Below are 19,041 nucleotides of genomic sequence, written 5' to 3' on the forward strand. Positions count from 1 at the left end.
CATGACAATGGCTATCATGCTGCCTGCAGTGCACCCGTCTTTTCCTCTTTTGCCCCATGATCAGCAACGTTGTAGGTTCTGGAGCATGACATGTGAACCTGGACTGATGTGTTGTTTGGAGGCTATGTATTTACCATAGGTTAACTGCTGGTTTGTTTAGTATGCCTGCTAAATTGTCATTCCATGTGAACCAGATCACTGTGTCCCCACCTAAGATGAAGTGGCTAGTGACAGGAGGCAGGGCCTTTTCGGACATGAAGCCAACTACCCTCTGGTGCGACAAACCAGTATGTCTGCACCTCCACCCCTGTGAGATTCGACAGCCTGGAAGACACCACATCCATGATCATCACCACATCCATGACTTTTAACATCTCTTATCCTACCCACAGAAGAAGACAGGCTTTCAGGTCATCCTTTCAGAGCTTCCTTTACATTCCTGAACCCTGTCCAGTGAGTTTGCCAAGCAGTCCAATGCATGGGTAAGCCAACTTCCAGGCTGGACAAGACAATCAAAGCCAGTTTTCTCTGGAGAGGCCACCAGTGAGGGAGGAAGCAACAGCCAGGCACCTCTCCACCGTGCCTGGGTCCAGCTCCAGCTGAGAGCCCCCTCCCTCCTGCTGTCAACTGTAACTGCTGAACTTTACAACTAAGATTGTAGTGCCTGAATTTGCTTTCCTTTCCCCCCCCCCTCCTCCTCCTCCCTCCCAATCCCCTTTCCTTTTGTGTCATGTCTTTTAGATTGCAGGGACTGTCAAGAAATACTTTTGTAAGCCGCCGTGAGAGCCTTTTTTGGCTGAATGGCGGCATAAAAATCCTTAAATAAATAAAAATAAATAAAATAAAAATATTTATTATAAAACTAAGAAAATAGAAGTTGAGAAATAGTCAATTACTTTAAAACCAAAACAAACATAAAACTAGCTGGGGAGAGGGATGAGGCCCATAGCTGGGACCTCCGAGCACAGTTACACTGATGTTACCTCTTTGCTTTCCTTATGAAGGTCAAGGAAAATCTCAAAGAGCTAAAGGATTTTCTATGGGGCAGGGCAGATCCCAGGGAGGGAAAATCAAGCTGACCATAGTCTGGTAGGACCTAGTCATGCATCCTACAGTACTTCTTTTGTATAAGCTAAGTTATGGGGGAGGTGATCATTGAGAGTCATTCTGGAACATGTAGAAGTGTAAATGTGAATCTAGGCTAGCCATGTTCTTTGTTCAAAGATATTTCTAGAAAGATATAGGGGGAAATACTCATCAAACAGGATCCTTTCCTACAGATTTTCAGAAATCTGCTTTTCTCTTTAGCTTTCAATAGGGATCAATGCATTTTGCATTGGGTGTCGAAATTTACTAGCTTTAAGAAATCCAATCACTTAAAAATTCCAATTGTTACAAGGTGCTGATAGCATCATTTGCAGTATAGCCACAGTTTATGGCAAACAGGTTAGAATTCCAAATTGTAATCTCTATGGTACCATGTTCAATTTCTAATTACTAGCAGAGATTTACCCACAAACATATGCTTCGTGGCTTTGAGAAACACTTTTGGAGTTTGACTGTAAGTGCCTAAATGTGTACTTAGTAAAGGAAAACAGGATTCCATGACAGTTTTATAGGAACAAAGGTCTCACAGCCTTGATGGTATCTTAGAAGGGTGTTGGACAAAGGAAAGTCTACTAGGCAAAAAAATGCAAGATTGCCATCAAACATCATTTTAGCATATTTTCCCTTGCAGAAATTTGAGGAAGATGTTTTCTGGGGGTCTAAATATCAGTCAATTGCGTTTTATTTCTTTTCTATTGCCAGTTGGAATAATATCCCAAATTGGATTAATATCACAACCCACAGGTCTTTTCATGTAGTAGAAGCTGTACACAAGTACGTACAGGAATATGCAGGCCCTTCCCCAAATTCAAAATATCTGAAGGACAGTGGCCTACTTTTATTCCCAGCAAAAATGTCTGTGTTCACTAAAGATAAATTACGGTCTGATGTAGGAAACCCTTCTCTGAGCATGATAGTCAGGCAAGATGATTTTCATTGCCTTTGCTTGCATCAGTGGAAATGAACCAAATCAGATACGCACACATGGCAAGTCTTGTTTGCCTAATCAGCATATCTGGTTTGTGTACCAGGCAGATTGTGTTGCTTGGATTTAGGAACCTTGATTATGACGTAGCCATCTATCTGAAAATAGGAATCGAAGGAAATCTAGTTTACAAACGGTGTTTGGAATTATGTTGAACAAAGGAAATTAAGGCCAGGTCCACCTTGTTTCATTAAGAGCCACTTTTATTACCTTTATTAACTCAAGAGGCTTATATTACTACAATAAGTATAGAAAACATTTGGGTCATATTTGCAACCCAACTACACTTATGTCTGCCATCTTATACATGCTTCCTTGAAAGTAAGTTATATTGGACATAGCAGGACTTCTCAACAGTAATAGTTGAATGCCTTAGGGTGTGATTCAAATAAGCCTTGTTAAAACAAAATAATTCGGTGATTCCCTACTAGACACTCAAATTAACATTTTAACCTCTGATCTATTTCAAATTGCGCCCTGCCTAGACTTCCAATTATGTCACTGAGAGAACAACAATGCCCAATGGCATCCCAACCAACCTCCCCACTGCAAGATACCTGGCTTCCAGACTGACAACCTACTATGAAGCAGGGAGGGCTTCACAGCAACAGTAGATGTGAGGCCTGGGCATAGCTATGAGCTCCCAGCCATAACATTTCCTATGCTTCGCCATGCCAGTGGGTGGATGATGCCACACAAGCTTGCAGCGACAGCCAAAACTCATTCTTGAGGCCACGGTTGCCACAAAGCCTACCTCACCATCATCAGCACTTACCAAAGCAGGCCTTGAAAAGGTGGGCTGAACTTTAAAAAAGAAAGACAGACCTGGGGCCGATTCAAAATGGTCTCAAGGGGAAATTAATGTTGTAAGCACTCACTTTTCAAGATTCAGTAGCATCACTATTTCCAAGTATTTGCCTAGGATTGGACTGTCAAATATAACTGTATACATGCTATTAGCTGTATTACAAAAATATAATGGCAGAGTAAACAAATGAAACCAAATAACACCCAGTGGTGGTGGTGGTGGATGCAGCATATCAGATACAAGATAAAATGCATTACATCTTTAGCTAACAATGTGTTCATGAAATCATCATGAAATTAAATTCTGCAACAAACATAAAATCACTCTGTGGTAAGGTAGAGGAAGTTATAGCAATGTTTTCTAACATGTAAGAAACATAATTTTTACAGATGAAAGAAGAACTTCATAACATTTAAGTTCTGAGTGGTGAACACAACTGTTATGAAGTTATTCACAGCCAAAAGTTACATTTTCCAAAACATAGTACGTATACCCTGAAATAAAGTTAATTTATTTAGAGGCTATTCTTTACAAACCACTTCCATTTTATACACTTTTATCAAAATGAAATTCCAACAGTTTGATCATATAAAAAGCAGTTAACTCCTTTTTATAAAAATGTTAAGAACTCGAACACATATAATGATTAAATGCTGAGGATATAAATAATTTCATAAGATGTTTGAGTTGTCTGGTATCTGAACTTCATTTCTCTTAGCAGTTTACTTAGGCTAGCTGCCATCCAATCCCTTCTACAGCCTGATCCTAACCAGGTTTACTAACAAGTTCAAGGGAGCTTACTTCCTAGAAAGGTTACAGCATAAACCTATGCCTGTTTACACAAAGGTCAGTTACATTTTGCTCAACAGAGCTTACTTCCAAGTAAAATGTGCACTGAATACAGATAGCAAGTGTTTAGTGTTGCAGCTTCATAACCCAAAGCTAGCCATATTTATTTCTTAGGAAAATTGGTTAGGATTTCCACCTGAATTAGTTAGCCACATAAGAAGTCAGGCTCTAACAATCCTATTCTAACAAAAAGCTCATATTTTCAAGAATTCAGACTGACAGTACATTCTTGAACTGAAAAACTATAAACAAGTTTTTCTGAGAGAATCCAGTTCCTTCTTTAATATGTCTTGCTGCGAGAATGATTAAATATCCTTCTTAGGTCTTCAAATCAAGGAGATGGTGATCTACCACATTGAAAAACAAAAAGCATTAGTCTTCCAAGTCCTCCCTGCAGAGCTAACAAATGCTCTGATGCAGCATTTAATACACAAATAAAAAAGCCAACCATAATGCTCAGGCAAGCATGCTTTCTTTCCTCTGCCCCTTTAGCGAAATGGCGCTAAGTTTGCGAGCACAATTGACACAGGTGCACTTAGCTCCCAATTTAAAGAGGAAGCACACTAAAGTGCCCAGGCAAAGGTACAACCAAAGCATAATTTTAAAAATCTCATCAAGGGCAGCAAATAAGTTACGAAAACTCAATGGTTTAGTGATACTGCATTCTGTGTAGACCTGCTCCAAGAGATACCAAAATTTTGATGAGCTTATTAAACAAGTACTACCGTATTTCTTCAATTGTAAGACGCCATCGATTGTAAGACGCACACTAATTTCAGTATCACCAACAGAAAAAAAGCTTTGATTCTAAGATTCTAAGACGCACCCGCGATTCTAAGACGCACCCCATTTTTAGAGATATTTATATGGGGGGGGGGGAAGTGTGTCTTAGAATTGAAGAAATACAATACTTGTTTAACACAAGGCCAAAAAATGTAGGATTAAAATACTATTAACACTGTACTAAGAATTATTTTGAAAAAAATCATTTCCAGAGGGGTATGTATTCAAGTCTATCACCCAACAACTCTTTTGTGAATAGCTACTGTTAAGGTAATTATCACTGTCTATACTTTCAGCATTTCATTTCATATCCCTGTGACTTCAGTTTACTGTTCTCTCCCATTCCCACCACTCCTAACCATGAAGTGGACTGCAGCCATAACAAAAATGTTAGTCTTAAAGATACAAGACTTACTTGTTTTTGAAAAAAGCATTGCCTACATACTTATATGTTATGTTTCTGGTTTGAAAAGTATAATTCTGATTTAACAAATACTGCTTGATACTTAACGGCATGTACTTGTGTCTTTCTTTGACACTAAGTTTCTGCTTCCCTCTCCCCACCCCCAAAACCAATTTATCCAAACACAATAGAGCTGTACTCTGAGCCTTGCCACTTTGTCACATCAGCTAACTACACTGCCACTATCTTCTTCAAGAGAGCCATATATTGCTATTCATCTTTTGGTTGTGAAAAGGACCTTTTTTGACCAAACTCAGTCTTTGAATATTATGGAAAAAGAAAGAAAACTAGGCATGACTCCTACATGCTTTAGTTCTCAGTTACCTTGCATAATGAAGTGTATACCACATGTACATTCATTTTCAGTAACTACAAAATGGCTTATTTATGATTTAGAAAAAGGAAATTCTACTGCTACATCAAAAAAGGTTTCAATACGTAGTTGAAAGTTATGTATATCCCAGAACAGACTTGAGTCAACAGCACTTAAGGCATTATGGGGCAGACATCAAAAGATGTCACTTGCAATGTTCTTTCCAGCTCAAAATAAAAAGGATATTGCAGAAATGTTTGCCTGAGCCAGAAAGTGTGATGTAAGGCTATTGCAGTTGCCCTTCTTAGCCAGGCCCAGCCGAAGGCAGGTTGCCACCTGAAGCAGGGACCAGCTACTGCTGCCTCCCTCCCGCTCTCCCTGCCCACCCGTTCTTCTTGGTGTGTATATGTGCACACGCCTCAACAGCCTGCCTGCTCACCCAGCTTACTGTTCTTTGCACGCATACCTCCCTAGTGTGCTTTGTAAAATGTTTCTGCCTTCAAGAGCTGCATGGCACCTGTGCATTGGGCAAAGTATTGCAAGAGATTCCAGAACTTCCGGAACCTCTTACAAAACTTTGCCTGACCTTGTGCAGGTGCCATGCAGCTCCTGAAGGTGAAAACACCATTCAGGCAGCACGCTGGGGAGGCGCACGTGTGTAAAGAATAGTAAGCCAGCCAGCTAGCAGCCAAGCAAATGGAGCCAGTAAGTGGAGGGGATCAGGAGGGGAGGCACAAGGGAGCGAGTGGAGAGCTGTTTCTTGGTCTTGCCAGCTGCCTGCATGACCAGCCCATCATGCAGGTGACCAGCAGGACCAAGAAGCAGCAAACCCTTTGGAAGGGGAGAGCGACGCTCTTCCCATATTCGGATGCCTGCTGCGCCAGCTTCCTATCGCTTCATGGTAGGACCAGCCCTGTTCTTAGCTTTACAACAGATCTGCACAACTTGTGATCATCAAACCCAAATGGCAGTCCATTAGCCACAGAAAGCAACCCACCGAAGGCTCAATAAACCATTTGTTTTCTGTTTGCCTGGGACTGTCAAAGTAGGGAATGTACATGAAGTATCTGCCGGCCACAAAACATGGCTGGTGGGCTGCATTCAGATTGGTGGGACACAAGTTGTGCAGGCCTGATCAACAGGGTCAAGACAGTAGCCAACTTAGAGCTACAACACACTTCCAATTGGGCAAGTACACTACAGTATACCAGCAATAGGGAGGAGGCTGTGAAAGCAGGGGCATTACAATGGTGGGTGGAAGGGGAAAGCAAAGCAGGAAAATGGATCTGAAAAACTATTTGCAGGTTATCAACAAACGCTTAGTTCATGAACAACAGTATGAAAAACAGTAATTTCTTTACAGCATAGACAGGCTTAGAATATTACAATGCCCAATGCAAGAAATACTTGTACTGAGGGTCAAACACAACTTCTAAGATTTTTTCTCTAAAAATATATATATTGCACAAGCAACTTCCTCTCATAGTAACTGGATTTTTCTTTTCAGGGGGGATTGATCTGCTTTTCTTTTTTCCAATACAAATACTTACATGATGTCAGATATACACCCTGTTCATACACTGCTAAATTGCTAGGATTTGCAAAATCTTTAAGGAGATATCACTTAAAGAGACATCCATTTTACTCTGATTTTACCATGTTAATAAAGGCTGATGAATCAGCACTGCACATCATCCCATTTAAAATAAAAAACAATAAATAGCAAGGGAAACAAGTTCAATCGCAGTTTTTAAAGCTCAGCTAAAACCTTTTCTTTTTTCTAAAGCTTTTAAAACTTGATTTTGATCTGACTTTTATATTGTTAGTTGTACTCTACCCTGTACCTGTTTGGTGCATTCTCTTCCCCTTCTTATTGTTTTATTGTGATTTTATTAGAATGTAAGCCTATGCGGCAGGGTTTTGCTATTTTATTGTTTTACTCTGTACAGCACCATGTACACTGTTGGTGCTATATAAATAAATAATAATAATAATAAACAGGGGTGGACTAATCAGTGTGGCATAAGGAGTTGCAAAGTGCTTTTCTACATGACTACTGCTAATGCTAAGAAACAGTACAATAGAGAGGTTGATAGCTCTTTTGGTGAAATACTAGTTTTTGCATATAGAAATAGTTTTTGCATAAAACACACAGGCAGAACACTGTGCGCTAAATGTATTTATCAAATCAAATAATGCAATAACTGATTAGGCATATCCTATCAACGTGCATAAAGTTAACCATTCTATTGTGACTTTCCCCACTATGATAAAAAGCAGTGGCAGGCAATACACAGGCTTTTCTCAGTATTAGTGTTGCTGTATGAAAAGAGCAATGTCTACCTACACAACGTGGTTTTTTTGAAAATCACAAGGAAAAGCAAGTTAAGCATGCTATTTTCTTTTAGGCTTTCTGCTCAGTGTGTTCAAATCACAAACAACAGAGAATGCCTTTTCCTACATTTCCTACTATGATATGTATGAGTATTATCCTAGTGGAAACCCAATATAGGATCATATTATTTAGGATAATCTATTACTGTCTGTCAGATTTTAATCTGGCCATAAAAGTTTAAAAGTATTTTAAGCCAATTTAGATGCCTCACTGATACGAACAGGATCAAATCCACAAGTAAGCTCTGTTCAGTTCAACTAGACTTACTTCCAAATAAGTGTGGATTGGATTGCAGGCTTGATGCGTTGTGCTTCTCAGAAACATTTCAGAAATAACAATAGCAACAAGTCATCCAAAATGTGAGTATCAAAACTTCTTCACTAGCAACTCTTCTCCCATCACATGCTCAGATTCTGGAAAATAGGATTCTGAAGGCTTAAGCCCCTCCCAACTAATGAACCTCCCTTGGGAGGGCTTTTTCCTTTCTTACCTACAAATAAGATTTCTTTTGTGTGTCAATTAAGTAATTTTTCATTTTCAGTAATTTGCAAGGAAACCTTGAATCTTAATATAGAATCCAGTGAAGATGGTTTTGCTGAAACTGAGCAGGGAAAGGACAGGAATGTATCACATCTCTAAAAATATAACTTGTTCTCTCCCTTCCTTCTGCAGAAAGGTTTCCAACTCCTCACAAGCTGCCTGCTCAGTTGCTCCATTGTGTCTGCAGGAGATCTATACACTCCTTCCAGGGGGAACCTACTTTGAAAGGCTGGACAGCACCAATTTAAACAAAGGACTGTTCACAGTCAGTGTCTTCCTCCAACTGTCACCACATCCCAAGACACTGCATCCCTTGGTGTCCCTTTGAAAGCACTCTTTCGAACACTCATGCCCCCGTGTTCAAATGGTACTTCACCCTACATAAAGAGACTCAAGCTCACCCTCCATCACAAACCCGGTTAACAAGCATCAAACTTGATGGCCGGTTACCGCTCTGCCGTTCTAGGGACATATTAGCTCACGACATCCAAAATATTGTTTAGGAAGAGCTTAAAGGTGCACAAGGGTACTGAACAAAGAAGAAAATGGCATGCCTATGCTTACAATCTCACCAGCCCTCCAACAACCCCACTTCCCAGAGGGAAGCTTTCTCTCCCCACCGCCTCTAACCTCGACCTGTCATCCCATACCCTCACTTTCCCGTTTCCCCATTCTCTGCAATCTAGCCACCGCCACTTCATTCACCCCTTTCTCTACCAAACCTTCCTCCCACCTGTCCTTTCCACACAACCTCGTCTCTGCTACGCCCCCCCCCGCAACAGTATTAACCCCTTCCATTGCATGTCCCCATATAATCGTTGGGGGAGGGGCACCCGGAGACTCCGCCCCACCCTGTCCTTCATAGCAAACCACGCCCTCTCTCACCCTATAGGCAGCCCCCCACCCTGAGTTGCGTGCACCCCACCCCCCGCCCCCAAGCACGACAAAGAGCCCTGAGCGGGTGTGTCTCCCTCTTTCTCTTCGTCTCCCCACTCGTCCGCTCACCCCTTCCCTAGCGGCAGCGTCGACGCTCGTCCGCGTCCCTCTCTCCGGCCGCTTCCCGCCCACCGTGCTGCTTTCCACTCTCCGGCCGCGCGCCAGGTTCACTTCACCCGTCTCCCTCTTCTTCCTCTCCTCGTCCTCCGCTCCGGACAACAGAGCGCCAAACCGGCGGCGGCCCAATGGCCACCGCTCTCATTGGAGAGAACCTGCCGTCGTCCGGATTGGACGGCCTGCCCCCCTCTTCGCCCGGCGGGGCTCGCTTTCCACCAATCGGCGGCGGCGGGAGGTGGTGCCAGGAACAAGCGAGGGGTGGAGTGTCTGCTTCGCCCCCCACGTGCGGGGCGGGAAAGAGGAGAGAGAGAGAGGGAAGTTCTTTGTTCTCGCGCTGGTTAGAAGAGGGAGGGAGTTTCCTCCTCAGCCCCTTTTTAAATGCCTTTTTTCTATTGCCCACCTTTAAACCCCTCGTTCCCTTCGAGTCTTCACGGTGCGGGGGGGGAGGGGGGAAGAAGCATGAAAAGTCTCCCGGGTCCTGAAATGAGGGGACGCGAGAAGGAGAATTAAAGTTAGCCGCTTGGTGTAGCGCGCGTGGGCTCAGGTCGAGCGCCCGCCCGCTCGGTTTCAAGGCGGGAGCCGTTAACGGTTCTAACAGCTGTGCTTGGCTTTGCGCGCGCGCGCGCGAGGCGGGTGGGGGGGTGGAATAGAACGCTCGCTCATACTGAGACGCCCCCAAGCAGCGCTCCACGCCCGGCTCCCACCGTCGCCTGTTGCTTGCTGAAGCCCGGCCAGTCGCCGCCCACCTTCGATAAGAAAGGGCAAAGCCTTGTCTCTAATTAACGGTCCGATCCTATGCAGAGTTTTGCATTGTCTGAGCTTCCCGGGTTAGGCGCGCCCACCTGCGCTGCTGAGGATCGGGCTTTTGCCATCTTTGTTTTTCGAATACGAGTTAAGGCACCCTGACAGTCCTCTCAGGATCTCGAGTCCAGCAACTAAACAAAGAAATTTTATGAGTGAAACGGGCATAAGAATTCGTTAAATCTTCTGCTAATTTTTTTAGTGTTATTTCAGCGCTATCAATCTACAAGGCGTTAATTACGTAGTAGCATCCGCAAAGAAAGACACCCCTGCTGCCTTAAGGGGTTTACAATTATATCCCCGCCTCCGCCGTAGAAACTTAGGCTGCAACCATATGTACCCTGGAATTAAGCCCCTACTGCATACACTGTCCTTATGGTACATCGTCTTAGGCATGGAGAGGAGTTTTATAGATACGTGGTGCTTCATAGGGGGAAAAATTGGTCCCTGCCTGCTTACAGTATTTTTCAGCCAAATTTAAGTAGTTCTGTTGGTTTGTCGCCAATGTTAGCCTAACTTAAGTTCCATTCATATAATTTCAATGAGTATGCTGATCATTGATTTCGATGGGAGAGATGTGCAACCTGATCCTATTTTCAGTGTAAGTGTGGGATTTGCCCAATTTCTGCTTTCCTTCCAGCTACTGGAGGTAGGTTTATTGAAATCAGGCAAATCACACGTACTCTGTACACCCAAAGCCTCCCTGACATTACAGTTGAGGGATGCTTCCAGACAGGTGGCTCCTAGGACTAAAAAATTATTGCTCTGCCGCTTTAAACTACAAATAAAATTGTCGTTGATTTTTCCCCACAGGGATAGGAATATAATACTTTCTGTGTTTCTGCAGTAAATCCCCCCATGTTCTTTCCACACTAGTAGCCATGACATAGCCACAGGGAAGGCTAAATTAACCTGAGCAATTTTAAACCCAATTATTTAATGTGCCTAAATTGTTTATATAGTTTAGCACAATTGTGCGACTACTTTCAACTCTTTAAAACGGTGGAATGTGTTTTAGGACAAATCTGCAGAAAAGGAAAACAGTACTGAGATGGCAGCGATGGAAATGCAGTGGGATATTTTGTTTTAAAATCAATGTTTAAATTAATGCTATAATGCTCTTTTGACTATTTTTCATTCATTAAAACTATAAGCCACATTTTAGGGCCAAATCCTCACAAAGTAACATTCAAAGAGAAATGTTACAAGATATAGACACATCAGATAGGTTTATAGTTATAGAAAGAAAAGCTGCTGTGATTCATACAAGCAGAAAAGTCTGCGGTAAAGAAATAAGTTTTCAAGCCTCTTGGGAGTTCTAGGCCTACGAGATCACCACCAAGAAGGCCATGTTATGCTTCCCAACCCTAACCAATTCTCCTGGCAGGCACACAAGCAGGACTTCAGAAAGAGATCTTAAGTGTATCAGCAGGGCCATACAGGTAAAGGCAGTAGTTAAGGTAATCCTGAACCAAACCATTTTGAATTTATAGATAAACACTAGCACTTTGAATTAAGCCTGGAAACCAATGCAGCTGGCACAAAAATGGTGGTACTTCAGACTTTATGGCCCCTATTAAAATCTGGAATCCAGGTGATTGCATTTTGCACCACATGAAGTTTCTAGGTCATCTTCAAAGGTAGCCCCACATAAGGACATTTAGGATGCAATCGCACACTTCAACAGAAAAAAGGTCTGCAACACCCAGTGTTCCCCAGGCAGCCATGCTGGGAGTTGTAGGACTTTTTTCTGTCAAAACATGCATGGGATTGCATCCTTAACTGCTACTTTGTAAATAATTATATTTTAAAAATATAGTCAAAAGCATTTTAGCACCAATTACAGGATTTTTTTTTTAAGTTGATAAAATGATGCTCACTAGAAAGGTAATTATGAAGTTGTGCCAACTGGCAATATGTTCACCTTACCACCATGTCACCACAAATGTAAAAAAACCACACCTCTTGGAAAAGACAGAAAAGTAGCAGTCTAAATATTTTCTGGAAAAAATGCAAGACATATTTTTGTCTGAGCAAGCATTTAGTGGTAGGACAAGCTGTTGACTATTTTAATGACATGCTTTATTTTAAATTCATTTTTATCTTCTAATTAAAATGTTTTAAATTTTTTAACAAGTTTTTTTATGTGGATAGAGTATATTAGCAACCTAAAAAAAATTGTGTGATCTGCCTTATTTATTCGTTTAAAACATTTTTATAGTGCCACTTCGCCATTTCTGGCATTGTGGTGCTTTACAATAACACATATGACACACAAAACAATTTCCATTAAAAACCCTCAACCCACATTAAAATTTAAACCGCCTTAGGGCCAACCTTATCACTAGTCAGGGTGAGAACCCAGTTCAGGCGGCTGATGTGGGAGCATTTATTATTTATTTACTTATTGTATTTTTATCCTGCTGTTCAGACAATTGTTGTCTCCCAAAGCATCTTATGCCAAGAGAGAGAGGCCCTATCATTAGGCTTACAAACTAAAAAGACTAGACACACAAGCAAAAGGAAATGGAGGGAAAAGGTGGAGGACAGAAATCAGTTCAAGGCGAGAAAAGAAAGTGGTGAGTTATAAGCAGGCATTCATATCCAGTTCAGGCCAGCTGATCTTCCCTTGTGTTCTTGTTTGAATTGATGACTCTTTGGCTAATGGATAGGGCCAGTGTTCTTTCCCCTTGTTTCTTCAATCCTAGGGCAACAGTCAGTTGGAGCTAAGTAGTGTTTCAGATAAGGAGCACAAAGTGAGCTCCCTGCCGCTGATCCTTTCTTGGCCGATGGTTGATTCCTGGCCTTTGGTGTTATTCCTGGGGGGGGGCAGTGGGGGCAGCCTTAGAGTGGCCCTAGATTTCCTGACCAACGGCAGAACCCATAGTATATTTCCCTTCCGCTCTCCAGTTCCATGTATTAAAGTCAACAAGTGATCACTTATTTTGTTCATTCATTCATTTATTTTTATCACCATGGAGAGTTCCATTTGGAATTTCTGTTTCAAGTTCCCAAGTGCCTTGCATTGTCTCTGCATCTTGAGTCTTCAAAGTGGGGGCACACTGAGACATGAAAGTTACATGAAAAGAACATATGTGTTGTATGCAGATTAACTTATCTAGCCTTCTACATATGGCCTTCTCGGTGGCTGCTCCAGTGCTTTGGAACTCTCTTCCAGGGGAAGCTAGGCTGGCTCCCTCCTTCATGGGCTTTCAGAAGCAGGCTAAAACTTTTTTTGTTCCAGCAGGCCTTTGGAGAATAATCTGGCCCTCCATCTATGTCAATGTCTTATAATTTTGTTGTGTATTTTAAACATTTATGGTTCCCCCCCAATGTATGTTTTAAATTTTGTAAGGCCGCCTTGAGGGCAAAAGGTGGGATACAAATAATAATAATAATAATAATAATAATAATAATAATAATAATAATAATTCTGGCTAAAGTACTTCTGGCTAACTTAATATTTCTGGCTAAAAGTATCAGAGCTGCTGCCAACAAGCTTAGACAGTACTAGGTGAAATGAATCATTGGTCCAACTCAGTATAATGGGGAGGGGGGATATCCTAATTTAGAAATGGGCAACCTGTGGCCCTCCAGATGTTGTTTGACTACAACTTCTGTCATAAGAACAAAAGAAGATGCTTTCTACTGAGTCAGACCATTGGTCCATCTAGCCAAGTATTGTCAACACTGACTGACAGTGGCTCTCCAGGGTTTCAGGCAGGAGTTTTTCCTGCCCTACCTGGAGTTGCTGGGGATGAAAACTGGGACCTTCTACATGGAAAGCAGGTGCACCACCATTGAGTTATGCCCCCTCCCCTAATCATCCCTGACTATTGGACATGCATAGCTGGGGATGATGGGAGTTGAAGTCTAACAATATCTAGAGAGATACAGGTTTCCCACTCCTGTATTGAATAATGCCAATCCCACCATAGTAACTTGGAAGTAAGCTCTATTTAGATCTGTGGTGCATACTTCCAAGTAGTGTGCATATGAAGCAGCCCCCAAAGTGCAATGAATATACAAGTCCATCCATTCACATTTAAATGGTCATGCTTACTTTTAGTAGTAAATTATCTCTATCAACCTGATCCTTTCACCAGAAATACTCGGTATTGAACCCCATGCATGTTTACTCAGGAACACGTCCCACTGAGCTCAGTGAGATTTATTATCCAGTTAAATGTCCATAGGATTGCAGCCTTAGGGCAGAACTACACATTATGTGTAGTCCTAGGGTGTGCGTTTTTCCATAACAGAGTCCTATTCAGAAGTAAGTCCTATTGCAATCAATAGGCTTTATTCCTAGACAAGTGAGCATAGGACTGGAGCTGCAGACTTCATTTTCTTACACAGTATAACCATTGAGGCTGCAATCTGGACCAGAAAACTGGCATGGGATGGAGGGAGAGAATTAAGAAGCCATCTTGATCTGCAGGGGATCAGACTCATACCTGATCCCTTGCTGAATAAAAATAGCTGAAGCAGGACATTTGCAGTGGAAAAATGGCATGAGAGGAAAGAGTAAAGAAGCCCCCCCTTCCCCATTTTGCTGGTCTTCCATTTAAAATTGCAGCTCCGCTGGGTGCAATTCAGTGGCCCCACCCATTGTACACTGGGGCAGGGGAAATATATATAAAAAAACCCAGAATCAGAGAACTACCATGACCGTTCAAGCCACAGTGTCTACATATTTCATAGGGCCAATTTCAAAGATGGTCATCATGTGGCATTCTCTGAATAATGCATCTACATAGCATAAGTTCCTGTGGAGCTTGTGATTTTTGCAAACTGCTTAGGATATAGCTTTCCCTGGTTGCATGAAATGTCTCAATGGCAGTGCTACACAATTACTGATATGGCAATATGTTATGTGTTTCCTATACAAACCAGTTTGAATGCAATGTAATTTGTGCTAGCTCATTTCTTTAAGGGTGCAATCTTCTGCATTTAAGGGCGCAATCTTCTGCATATTTAGACAGAAAAAAACCTCATCCGGCTCCTAGCACTTCCCTGCTAGCCATGTTGGAGGAATTTTTTCTCTCTGTCTAAACATGCACAGGATTGCATCCCAAGAATATTTATTTGTTGAACCACCAACCTCTGACTAAAACACATTGCTATTAACTTGATCTCAGCTGCCAACAGCTTGATGACACGAAATGTGAGGAGGTCCCAGATGACCATTTGGAAAATACTATGACAAAACTCCTCAGTGTGGTGAAGTGGCTAGAGTGTTGGACTGGGAGTCGGGAGATCTGGGTTCTAGTCCCCACTCGGCCATGGAATCCCACTGGGTGACTTTGGGCCAGTCACAGACTCTCAGCCCAACCTATCTCACAGGGTTGTTGTTGTGAGGATAAAAATGGAGAGGAGAAGGATTATGTACGCCGCCTTGGGTTCCTTGAAGGAAAGAAGGCAGGATATAAATGCAATAATAAAATAAAATAAAATTAAGGGCTTCTAAAATAAAAAATCTAAGAGCAAATATTTTAGAGGGAGTTTACTTAAAACTGTGCTGTAATAAAAGTGATTCTGGGGAGGATAGTGTTGTATCAATCCAATTCTTTCTCATCCATCCTTTGTATTTTTGAAGGGAGATTTGTGCAGGTGCCTGCCCCTTTGTGTGCACATGCATGGACACTTATCAGAAGTTTCGGCCACCACTAGTTTACATATTGAGCAAATAAGGCTGTGCAGAAATGTACACTAAAAGCAGGAGTTGCTGCAGGCTTTTCTCCCGTGGTGCAAGTTTGGCCTCCCACTGCCTTTGCAAAGCAATTGACAGATGCTGTATACTTAACAGCAATTTGAATATTTATTCACCAGTCTTCTTCCTTCTCGCCATCATGTTGTGGATGTGTGTCTTTATTTTTATTTTTTTTAAGAGTTGCATGTACATTTATTAATGTAAACATTCATTTATCACCTTGAAAAATCTATAATCTTTTTTTGTTTCAAATTGCAAAACTTGTGTGGAAATAGTGGGGGCAGTGGGAGAAGTGAGTTCATGATGCCACAGACATCAGGCAATCAGTGCTGTGTACAGCCAGCTTCTGCTGCAAACTAGTAAAACTAGCTTTCCCTGAGCTCAACACTCTTGAAAAAAATAATTTGCATAGACATTGGGTGGGTACACCCACAGAATGGCCCTACCGCTCAAGTAATATTTGTATATTGCCTAACTGAGAAGTAAATCCCACTAAGTTCAGTAGCGCTTACTCACAAGTAAGTATGCATATGGTTACAGCTTTAGTGCAATCACAGCAGATGTGTTTTTGCAGAAAATGTATTCTAATCCACATTGGGAAGGAACAGTTAAAAACTATCCCACTAATTGTGCATACACAACCAAATTCTACTCTGAGTCACAGTGGTGTGCATTCAGAAAACTGGAAGAGGGGGTTGTTGATCTCTCATCACAGGTCTCATGCTGGAAGCAAAATTTACCATGTGCTGTGTGTGTCAGACTGTGCCCACACACCACTTAAAGCCCACTTAATTTTAAAAAATAGCTCCATGATATTTTAGTTATTTATTTTTCATAGCTCAGTGTTTGGAAACAAGGGCTTACTCCTGACTCTTTGCACATTTGTAACTCTATTGATTTGTCTGGCATTACTCCCAGTTTCTCTTGAGAGCTCAGAATCAAGCCCAGCAAGTACAGATGACTAATTCAATGGACTGAATGAATCAGGGGCTAATTATGTAAATAAGCTACTGTGCCATTATGTGTTTCTGTGATCATTTTTATGCATGACTGACTGACTGTATAGCTTATTCAAGAAGCCATACACTTGTGTGGTCCTTGCATCATTTCCATAGATTGAGGGGGAAATTATTATCTGTCATACTTGTATCAAGCCCTCCTTCTATGGAACTCAGAGCAGTATACATGTAGTTATCCCATTTTATGTACACACTAGCCCTGCAAGGTACATTAAGCTGAGAGTGTGACTGGCACAGAGACACACAGACAGCTTCATGTCCAAATGGGAATTTTAACTCAGATCTTGCCAGTCTAAAACCAACACAAGTGACAAAGTATTTTCACCAGTGAAGCATACACAATTATGACCTGAATAACAATGCTAAGCATATTTATCTGGACATAAGTCCCATTCAAATCAAGATGACCTAATTCTCACTAAATATGCTTTAGGATTGCTGAGCTACTTTATGTAGGGCCAGTATTACCATTAGACAGGGTGAGGCAGTGACCTCGGGCAACTGACTTTGGGCATCATGAAAAGGCAGCAAATAATTATTTCTTTAATTTATTATTATTTGATTTTTACTGTCATGGAGTGGGGAACTACTTGTGAGATTTTCTGTTTCAGGTGCCAAAATAATTTGGCCAGCCTTGGATATTATCCACCTTGACTTGGGCGAGGGTGGGGGTGACTCCATTTCAGACAGCAACATATTTTAGACTTGCCTTGGCTTTCAGACAACCTTAAAACAAAACTGTCATATTTGGTCTTTAGTTAAGACTACATCGGTTTCAAAAGGCAACGTGTGAAAAGTAGTTAAGACTGATAGTACATAATTCAGTGGTGTGTCTTTGAAACCAGAAGTACCTTTTCTTCTGCCGCCCCCAGGCTGTGGAATGGCCTGCCAGAGGAAATTTGTCACCTTAATACTCTTTCTGAGTATAAGACAGCCATAAAGACTAGTCTCTTCCGGCAGGCCTACACAGATGAATTTTAAACATAAGAATTTTAATACGTTGTGATTGTTATTTTAATATTGTATTGATTTTATATGCTCTTTTAACTAGTTTTATGTATTGTATTTAATGTTGTTCCCCGCTTCGATCCAGAGGGAGAGGCAGGTAAGAAATATTATTATTGTTGTTATTATTATTATCCTACAATGGGAGAAAATAGCAGTTGGAACAGGAAATGCAGGATGGGGGAGAGTTCTTTACCAGTTCCAACTGGCCATATTATGCTTTAATTGTCTCACTCATACACACACTTCATAGGAATTCAGCATGAATTGTGTTGGATTGTACAGCTATCACGTTTAATTTGGCCCATACTCTGTCATAAAAGCTGGCACTTATTGCTGTCTGCCCTGTAGAAAACCTAGACAAATTTTCACAGATAACTCCATGATCTTCCCCTTGCCCCAAGTATTAAAGACAAAAAGTGCTCTCTAATCTGCCTTGTATCATCTCAAAATATGTGGAGTTTGATTTTCTTGTGCATTTTGCACTCAGCCAGTGCAGAAAAAATCTCCATGTAACCAGGATGCATATAGCAAAAAAGGGACAGGTTGGCAAACAAAACAGGATTTACCAAAGTGGTGATGTTTTTTCAAAATCTGATTTGGGATACCTTCAAGATTATTACCTAGGTAATAATACCTTAAGAGCAACATAAACAGCACTGAAAAAGTAAGCTCTGGATACTAGAAGGATACTGTCAATTTCTAATCAATTTTACATTTATTCTTCTCAGGTATTTACAACAAAAAGCTTCCAAAAGTCCTGTGGCACTTTAGGGACTAAGAAATATATTGTGGTATAATATTTTGTGGGCCAGATGCATAAGCAATCCATGGTGTGACTTGATATGAAAAAATTAATCATTCATGTGAAAAATTAAATTCTCACTTAAAGCATCAAGGCTTATACTACAGTAGTAGGACAAAAAGGGGACAGTGATTTGCATAACATTTGCATATGCTAATTTATAGGTATAGATGCACATTTAGAAATAATTACTATTGTTTAAATACTGACCTTGCTAGAGCTTCCCTTGTTGCTATTACATGACAATTCCTGGAACGGATTACACTGTGTAATGACTATAAACTACTTCATATGGTAAAATTCCTAAAAGGCACAATTGTGGCTTCCCAGCACACATGTACACAGCAAAATATACACAGGCAAACATCACACAAGACAATCTATATTTCCTAACTGGTGGAA

At 41.3% G+C, this 19,041-nt stretch overlaps 1 protein-coding gene across 2 annotated transcripts in view; it reads right to left on the minus strand.

Annotated features, from left to right (window-relative positions):
• Positions 1 to 9,473, minus strand: part of EZH2 (enhancer of zeste 2 polycomb repressive complex 2 subunit) — a 60,946-nt gene extending 51,473 nt beyond the window's left edge. For both annotated transcript variants that reach the window (XM_063129105.1, XM_063129096.1), the window contains exon 1: positions 9,249 to 9,473. The gene's annotated coding sequence lies outside the window, so the exon portion shown is untranslated. The remainder of the gene's footprint in view (positions 1 to 9,248) is intronic.
• Between the last annotated feature and the right edge of the window lie 9,568 nt (positions 9,474 to 19,041).

This window comes from Elgaria multicarinata, chromosome 1 (assembly GCF_023053635.1).
Source record: "Elgaria multicarinata webbii isolate HBS135686 ecotype San Diego chromosome 1, rElgMul1.1.pri, whole genome shotgun sequence".
NCBI classification, from domain to species: domain Eukaryota; kingdom Metazoa; phylum Chordata; class Lepidosauria; order Squamata; family Anguidae; genus Elgaria; species Elgaria multicarinata.